General features: G+C 38.7%; 1 non-coding gene across 1 annotated transcript; it reads right to left on the minus strand.

The window, feature by feature from the left end:
- Positions 1 to 8249: 8249 nt before the first annotated feature.
- On the minus strand, positions 8250 to 8322 carry TRNAF-GAA. The gene has a single exon. It is a non-coding gene; the product is annotated as a tRNA-Phe (tRNA).
- Positions 8323 to 9821: the final 1499 nt, after the last annotated feature.

Here is a 9821-nt window from a genome sequence, read left to right on the forward strand (position 1 = left end):
ACAAAAGAAAAAAAAAATCTAATACTGTATTTGGGTAGTCTGCAGGGTGTTGTTTCCCTCACTATTGTGGCTCATCTTGTTTGTTGAGTGTATCACAGCTGAAAAAAGATTAATAAAATATCCCCCAAATTGACAAGCCTTCTCAGAGACTGTCAAACATCACATTATTGAAAATTCTGCATGGATTTTGGATTTTAACAACAAAAGAAAAAAAAAATCTAATACTGTATTTGGGTAGTCTGCAGGGTGTTGTTTCCCTCACTATTAGAGGCTGATAAGAAGCAATTTTTCACTTAGCTGTTCTCACTGCACTGGGTAGTAGCAAATTCTAGGAAGATTATGCAAAAAACTCCTTTGTCAATGACAGCAGGATTGTAAAAGGAAAATTATAGAATAAACCTCACTGGATGAGCATGTGAATGGGAAAGGGACATGTGTGACTTGGGCACACTTGAGAACAGTCCCCTAGGCAGAGGAAATAACCATGCACCATTGTCGACCTACTGGAGAGGCTCAACTAAAGGCTACTTATGCGGGTCTCTGTTTTTCATTTGTCTTTGCATAGTACCCATGTTTATAGTACTAGAGATATCCCTACGGAGGGATATAGCTTTCTAAGGTCTTTGACTTGATGAAATGTTCAAGAGTGGTTATTTAGCAAGGGAAATCCTCGATTGTGTCCCTCTTAGCTGAACTTTACCATCTTTCAGGAGTTTTATAATACTTTTAGTATCAAAATATGCTCTTTGGGGTACCCTTACATTATTGTCTTTCAATGACCAAAGTCCTCGGAGTATTCCATAAAGCACACTGTTGTATCATACTCAGTATTGCAGGCATGCTGGCATTCATGCTCTTATTTTTTGGCTCATATGTTTAATTCTGTAAAGGCCTGATGTGATTATTAAGAGTAGGAGTAATTGATAAAATTGCATTGATAGGTGAAATTTATCTTGTGCAGAATGGCAGCATGAGGCCAAAATAAGATGTATGTGGGATATTATCCTCTGATGGTTCTCTGCTAAGGAAGAATTTAATTAACAATAAATGTGATTATTTTATTTTGATATGGAGGGGTTTTGAGGCTTTCCTGAGGTTGTCAGCGTAGCTAAGAATCTAGTGGATGAAATGAGGGTGAGGGAAAGCAGTAGATGTGTTTTGGTCCTGTTTTTTTTTTTTTTTTAATTTTATTTTAGCAAAGCTTATGATGCTGTCTTTCACAGTACCCTTCTGGAAATAATATGCAGTATGACACTAGACATGTATACAATAAGATGGGTGAACAATTGGCAGGAGGATCAATCTCAAAGGGTTGTAGTAAATGGTGTAACAGACTGGCAGCCAGTCATTACTGGTATTCTCTGGGGCTCAATTTTAGAGACTTTTCTCTTCAATGCTTTGTCAATGACCTGGAACATAAGATTTGAGTGCACGCTAAGTAAGTTTGCTGATGATACTAAATGAGGAAGAGCTGTTGATTCCCTCGAGGGTAGAGTGGCCTTACAGAGAGAACTTGATAGATGAGGATGATGGTCAATCACCAATCATGAAAAATTTAATAAGAATGGATGCCAGATTCTGCACCTGGGTTGGTGTAATCCTGGATATACGTACAGACTGAGGGATAAAATTTTGGAATGCAGCCCTGACAAAAGGGATCTAGGGTTTTCGTTGATGGCATGCTCAATACGAGTCAACGACATGTTCTAGCAGCCAACTGTACACTGAGGTGCATTAAACACATAGAGATAGTGTCCAATAAGTGATTGTCCCAATATACTCAGCATTGGTGTGGCCTCACCTCAAATACTGTATGCAGTTTTGGCCTCCACAATATAAAAATATATATAAAAATATTAGACTGTGTCCAAAGGAGGGCAAAAGAGATTGTGAAAGGATTAGAAAGTGAGGAGTGGATGAGGATACCAGGTTTGTTCATCTGAAAGAAGAGGAGAATTAAGGGATACCTCCTTGCTGTCTACAACTTCCTCATGAGGGGAATTGGTGAGGGAGGTGTTGATCTCTCCTCTGGTGATCCATCACAGGACACGTGGAAATGGTATGAAGTTGTGTCAGAAGGTGTTGAGACTGAACATTAGGAAAAAGTTTTTCACTGAGAGATTGTCAAGTACTGGAACAAGCTTCCCAGAGAGGCAGTCATGGCCCCAAGCCTGTCAGTGTTTAAGAAGCATTTGGATAATGATCTTAGACATATGGTTTAACTTTTAGGTTGCACTGTGTAGAGTCAGGAGTTAGACTCAATGATTCTCTTGGATCCCTTCTAACTCAGGACATTCTCTGATTGTATTGCTATGTTTTAGAGTTTAGAGATGACTCGAGCAGTCTCTCAATTCCAAAGACTGGAACCTAGAGTTACAAACATTCACACTGGAAATAAAATATAACAACAAAAGTAAATGATTATGGGAAGTTGTTATCACAGGAAGCTGTCCATTCATCATCACGCTGAATGTTTAAATAGAAATTAGGTTTCTTTTTACACAAATGAAAGAAAAAAAAAATCATTGAATATTCATACCCCATCAGGCAGAAATTTGTTTGCTGTTGGATTTAAACTCACTAATATTTCTAGGAAAATTTGTAAGAACAGGGAATTCCATTACTGATGTTGCTGTTACTTTTTTAATAAATGTGTTCATCCAGAAGAATCACGTCAGTATTTTATCACTTACTGTTTTCATGACTGAAAATACAGAGTTTTAATAGTAAACTTGTAAATAATAAGTCAGTGTTTGATATATGGTCAAAAGAAGAAAAATGCAAACTTCAGAAGCAAACACTTCAGCTAAAACAGGACAACTTCAGATGCCTCTAATCTACAGCTGTTTAGACCAATTTTTCACCTCTGATCAAACATGTGTTAAAGACCTATCAGATTGTTAATTATGCCCATCTGTCTATTAGACCTTTAAGAGACTATTGATTACTAATGTAGTTATGAGATGATATTTAAAAGCAGCAAAAGTTACAGAGATACAGAGCACTCTAAACTTCATTGGAAGTGTGAAATCACAAATTTTATGCTCAGTTACAAGCAAGTTACCTTTTGTGTCAAGGAGTCACATTCTTTAAGAACTAAGGGTGAAGAGCAGCTAGTACTTATGCCTAAATGAAGTCATAATCATGTTTTTGTGGCATATACCTGTTTGTAGTTCTGATTTCCATCAATTAGTATTTGGTAGAAAATGAAAGTCAGATGTTATTCAGGCAACTTCTCTGTGACTTAAGATGAAAATATTACTTTTAGGTCCTCACAAGACTGTCACTAAACTTCATAGTCTGAACTCTTATTCTTGTGGGTGATGAAACTGTTAAAAGCAGATCTGACTAGATGTGTAGATTTTTCCTTTCCAGATGATTGTTCAGCCTTCAGGCCAGCCCCAACCCCCAACAAAGACCTGTACGGGGCTTGGCTGAGAAGGAGTTAATTTTCCCCATAGCAGCACTCATAGTGCTGTGCTTTGCATTAGTAGCTAGAAGTATGTTGATGACACACCAGTGTTGTGGCTACTGCTGAGCAGTGCTTGTACAGCATCAAGGTTGTTACTCCAACATTTCCCATTCCTCTTTCCTCCAGCGGGCCAGGGGTAGATGAGATCTTGTGAGGGAACATAGCCAGGACAGATGACCCAAACTGGCCAAAGGAATATTCCATACTGTATGACGTCAGCTTAGCAATAAAAGCCAGGAGAAAGGAGAAGGAAGGGGCGCCACCTGGCGTCCAGACAAGGTCAACCCACCACAAACCACAAGTCAAACAAAAGTATGATATGATGAAAAACTGTACAAAACCTGGATCTTCCTGTGCATCTAGATCAGTTTTTATAAACCACCTACTTATTCTGCCACAGGTGCATTCCTATGGAGAGGGACCATATCAAAAATATGCATCATGAAGTTTAGAGGAAAGTGAACTGGAAACTACTTCCAAGCATATTAAGAGCAAGAGGGTGGTTGGGAATAGTCAGCCTGAATTTATGAATAGGAAACCCTTGATCAAGCTGATAGCCTTCCTATCCAACCTGGTGTCATCTGCATAGTAAATTCCATTTAAAAACACCAATTCTGTAATTCCTTGAACTGCCTTCCCGAGGTGGTTATATCTATTCAGTGACAACAGAAGATTTAAATAAACAAATTGGATGAATAATCTGTGTACCCCAGGATAAACTGCACCCTGTGAAAATGGCCATTTTTCCCCAAACAAATTTAATGATGATAAACTCTCTATGTATCTGTCTTGTGGTCTTGTTTTTGCCTGATAGCACATGTACAACACAGAGAGAAATAGTGAAACCTTCCCAAGACATTAACCACTAAGGTACTGCCTCTTCACGTTACGGAGAGCATTTTTTATTGGAGGAGCAATAGTTCAAGAAAAGTGAGTTCTTGACTTCTCATCTATAACTATACTGTGAGCATGGCTGCTCCTTAGTTTTGAAGACCTAGTCATTTTTTTCATGCATGTTACAGGGAATTGAAGACTTCTGAAATAAATTTCTGAACAATTATGATGTGCAGTTACTTACTTTTTTTTCTTAGGCATCCCAAAAGTCTGCTAAGTCCTTAAATGCAATCTCTGTTCTGTAAATGTAGTTAAATTTCTGAATTTTGTTCAGGTCAGTAACAAATTTACAGAATTGCAGTCATCTATGAAATACAAATAAGCAACAAGAACATTATATCATAAACCAATAAAAACAATTCAGTATCTAACAGGCTGTTCTTAGTAGTGATTGCAGTACTTCAAAGTAAACACCACATAATAATGAGTAAAGACATTTCCTTAGGCCTCAGAAATATGATCTATTATTAGTTATCAAAATCATTAGAACCATGCTGGTGTTGGTCAATAAAAATCATGTTGAAAATCCCAAGGTGCTACTGACAGACTTATTATTCAATGTAATATTCTACTGCTCTTGGTGTGGAAGTGATTTCAAGGTATTTGTTTTCCCAGCTGACAAGATACATAAATATGAAACTGAAAAGTAGGAATCGTGGTGGTTAAAGCAGCTGTTGATAGGAGGTAAAATATGGCATGTGAATTGTGGTGCACCCTTCAGTACAATTGTTTAAAATAAAACTGAAAGATTGAGACAAAAATATGATTTATGGTGCATAACAGTTGAGAAATATTGCCTGAACTGAAAGGAGCAATTTATTGTCTCTAGAATAGGGCAGTGAAGATGTTACAAAGAGAGCTTAACCATAAGTGATTAGTTTACGTAAAAGAGCCTGATTTTTCTTATTAGGTTTCATTGAATTCCAAAGCATGTAAAACAACTTACTGTGCTTAAACATATTCTGTTATTAATTAGCTACTAAGCCCTGAAAAGAACCACATTTTTGCTGTGAGCCTGAGTGGAAGGAGGGTTGTATTCCTTCTCTAGTACATGTTCACAGCTCCATTAAAGTTCTGTCCAGGAATTACGACCTTCTGCATTCTATATTGCCAAAAGGAAAAGTGGGCCTATGTAGATTCGTTGAGGGATATCTATAACCTTGTCATGGAGAGAGGCTGCTCTCGCAAAGGAGGGGACTTTCTGCTCTCCCATATTCTGCTGTTTGTTACAGTTAGAGCAAAATGATTATTTTATCCCTCCAGAACTGCAGAATAACAGATTGACTAGACTAAATTTTCTCAGAAATAGAATCACAATTATCAGTGCCCCACTACAGATAAAGAGGTGAAATTTTTTGTAGGTCCTGAGCATATGTGCTTTCAGTGGTCTAAGGTGTGCTAAAGAGTCTCATGGGACTGCAACTGTCTAATTAATGTGACCAGAAGCAGTTTATATGCTATGGGTAATGCTATGTAATTGGTAAACAATTATGCCATTGCCCCATTTACCTCCTTAGTGGGCTCATAACTTCATAGATATGCCTGAATTTGAAGAACTGGTTTCTACCTCTCCTATGGTCCCCATGGACGAGTGAAGTCACACAAAGAGCAGCTCATACCCACCTTCATACCGATAGACCACAGGAACACTGCAGTGTGGCTGGCAACAAGAAGAGTGCCAATTCTATTTTCAGAGTAAGGAGTAAAATTCCAAATATAACTGCACAAAATGAAGTTATCCACTCATTATCCACTTTTTGCTCACTTTGGGGTGCAAAGAATATGAACCAGCACTCAGCTTTTCTATAGATACAGAGGTTAGCTTCAGGTGAATTTGTCTGGGGTGAGTTTCCTGTTGATATTAGACTGAGCAACAACTTCAGGGATGGCTGATGTTATATTTGGCAAGAAGATGTGACTTCACTCTGGCTCACACCAGGAAAATGGGATACAAATCTTCTCTGAAGCAGAAGCTACAAAACTGTAGTTAATATGACAGAAATACTCAACAAGGCTTTCAGCTCAGGCTTAGCACTGTACTGGTGTGGCTGTCTGGCTTCCTGACAGCTTAGAACACATATTAAGCAGGTTAAACTGAAGAATAACAGAGATATGTTTAGACATCAGTGATCACAGGGAATTTTCAATTCACTTCTGAGATCTCACGGGCAGAAAGGAAGGCATGAATGGAAGCACAAAGTACCCATGCATGGATTTTGGCACCTCAGAAAGCTGTGTTCTGCAGACCTTGTAAACCATAATGGCTGCCTGAACTAGATGCTGTGACTCTCCCTTTGGAACACGTGTGCTTGTCTGTTGACTGTAGAGCCTAGAATTCTCAGAGAGTGTGAATTTACCCAGACATGTCTTACTTGTCACTAGAGACAAGGAAATGTTACAGTTATCGAAAATGAGCAAACCCAGCTTCCAGATCTATACAGTCCGAGTCTCTATTCCAAGATTTTTAGCGGATTTTCCAAACGTTTTTCAGGCTACCATGAAATTGAAGAAGTAGGGCTGTAGGCTAGTGATGAGACTACAAAAGGGAATGAATCAGTAATGAGGAAAAGTAATCCCATCTCCAAAGTTTGCCACAGTATTTTTTTGGTGTTTGCTTTTTCCAATGTTAGTTGAGGGTTAAACAATTACTAATAGGAGCTTCTGCTGTTGGGAGTATATTAAAACTGGATGATGTTAACACCACTTCTGCCTTCACAGCTGAAGAAAGCGTACTGGAAGGAGTACCAGGATGTGGTGCTTGAGGTACACAGGGGTTATCAGCCACTCAAATGCATTTCCCATGACAAGTTGAATCACGTTGCCAACTGCAGAACTGTGGAACTTATCTGCATATATGTAATAGTGTATGTGCTGGATTCAGTCAGGAAAGAGTTAACTCCCTTTACTGTGTCTGCTAGGAAGCTGTGTTCCTGGATGCAGAGGGAAGCACAGATAAGTCCTTAGCTGGCACTGGGGAATGCCTGTGCCAGATTCAGATCTTTCTCCACTTCTGACCCTGTCGCTACAGGCGGTGTAGGGGACACACAGTTCAGGCACCTGACCCCAACTGACCAAGGGAGTATTTCATTCCATAGTACGTCATGCTGGGGGCAGAAGTGAGGAGGGGGTCCGGTCACCATTGCTCTATTCCTTACTCTCTCTTGTTCGCACCCACACACTTGCTAACCCCTGGGTCCTCCTGCGTCCTGTGCTGGCTCTTTTGTGAGGGAGTTGGTGGGCTTATTTATTTTCCCCAGTCGTGCTATTGCTGATAGGGTTTGTTTGGAATCTGCTGCCTTGAGTCTCAGGCTCTGGCCCTTGGGCTGCAGCTCTTGGGGTCTCTGGCTCTGACTCTCACTACTCAGCCCCTGGTTGTGCATTGGTCAGTGGGTGGTGAGAAATAGCATCATAGCGATACTATGCTTTATTTTCTATTATTTTAATTACTTACCATCATTAGTATTTGTATATATTAATTTAGATTCAATTAGTAAATAGTTCTTATCTCAATTTTACCAGCTTCCTAATTTCTTTTTACTCTGATTCTTCCCCTCCACTGGAGAAGGGGAGCATGGGGGAGTTGTGGGAGCGGCTTCATAGTATTTTGCTAGCTGGAGTTAAACCATGACAATGTATAATGTTTTGAGGGAGAATGCTTAGAGATAAGGAGTGACCTATGTACAAGGAACAATGAAATTATCCAGGATTCAGCTGGGAACAGAAATAACTGAAAGGAAAAGTGTGGTACATAGAATGTTTTGGGTTGGAAGGGACTTTAAAGACCATCTAGTATCCAACCCCCTGCTATGGGCAAGGACACCTTCCACTAGACCAGGTTGCCTAAAAGTCCCATCCAGCCTGGCCTTGAACATGATAAAGATTCTGCTGAAACCCGGGATTGAACCAGGGACCTTTAGATCTTCAGTCTAACGCTCTCCCAACTGAGCTATTTCAGCTGCTACAGAATCATAAATGAAAAAAAAGCCAACAAAAAAACCCAAACCCAAACCTAAAAATCAAAACCAACAAAAATAGTAGACCATGGATTGAGTGTTCATTCTCTCTTTTAACAAATGGGACAACTAGATGAACTTACTTAATGGACCAGGTTCAACACAAGGAGAAGGAGGTGTTTTTTTGTATAAGCAGTATAAGAGCTTTTATTTATCACTATGGATCATGACTTCTAGGTCACAAAGCTTTCCATATTCTCTTTTCAGGAGTCCTTCCTGACTCATTGCCAGGGATATTGTGAGTATAAAAAAAATCTATGTTGGTTCTAGGGAAAATTGGACAAATTCATGAACAAGAAATCCTTTGAATCTTACTAAATAGGTGTAAATGATATTTGGTTAAAGAAGTTCCTAAAGAGAGTGGGAGAATTTTAGAGGTGCAATATACACTCACTGTATTCTTACTCTTCTGTAAGTATCTGCTAATGGGCAGATTTGAGAACAAGACCCATCAAAGCTGTTCTTATATTTGTATTAGTAGGCCAATAAATAAAGTTGACATTGTAAGATATACCTCAGATGTCTGCCCCTTTGGAAACTTCTTCCACAATGTAAGGTGACACCCTTGGAAAGGTTTTTGTATTTGTGAATGTTGTCCAGAACTCACATTCTCCAAAGCATGCGGTATGTTTCTTATGGCTTTTGGTTATACAATGAGTTTGGTATTTGGCTTGGAGATTTAGTAAGACTGGCCACTCTTGAAGTATTCAAAATAATAGGAAATGTATTATCAGTTCTGCCTTTTTTCATGAGTACAAGTTCTCCCTGATATACATACAGACCCAGTGAAGGTCATAGTCTGTGAGGTCAGTTATCTCTGAAACTTAACAATATTCTGTTTCTCGTTAGAATACATTCACCAGAGAGGAAGAAGAGTTAAAGAGCATAAGAAGATCAATAGGATCTTTGGCAGGAAAGTTATTTTCTTTGGAAGATATATAATTTACAGACCTTAATCCTCTGTAAATATTTATTTCATTGATTTCTCTCCCACACCCTTTATAGTTTCTTTATGTATTCCTATCAGACCACATTTAACAGACATTTTTACTGCAAAAATGAAGTAATGACTGAAAAGCTGGATGACTTCAGAAATACTGCTAATTAAAGGTAATGTGACTATATGCTGTTTCATAATTAACACTGAACATAAATAAGCTAAACTTTTTCACAGCCACATGTAATGTAAAAATCTTTCTCAACTCATATTATCTTGCTGTAGGTGTTACAAAGACAAATATGCTCAGTACCCATATACATGATGTGAAAACATGATCACATCTTGTGTTCAGCCTCCATTATTGGAAAATAGTGTGGTATAATTCAGATGAAATATAAGCAGCTGATTGACCTCCACATCACTTTAGTTTGTAGCTTAAGGTACTATTGAAACAGAGTCAGATATATGTAAAATAAGTCTGCAGACTGTGCTGGATTCAGCC

Source organism: Eurypyga helias, unplaced genomic scaffold (genome assembly GCF_000690775.1).
Source record: "Eurypyga helias isolate BGI_N326 unplaced genomic scaffold, ASM69077v1 scaffold14280, whole genome shotgun sequence".
Classification (NCBI taxonomy): domain Eukaryota; kingdom Metazoa; phylum Chordata; class Aves; order Eurypygiformes; family Eurypygidae; genus Eurypyga; species Eurypyga helias.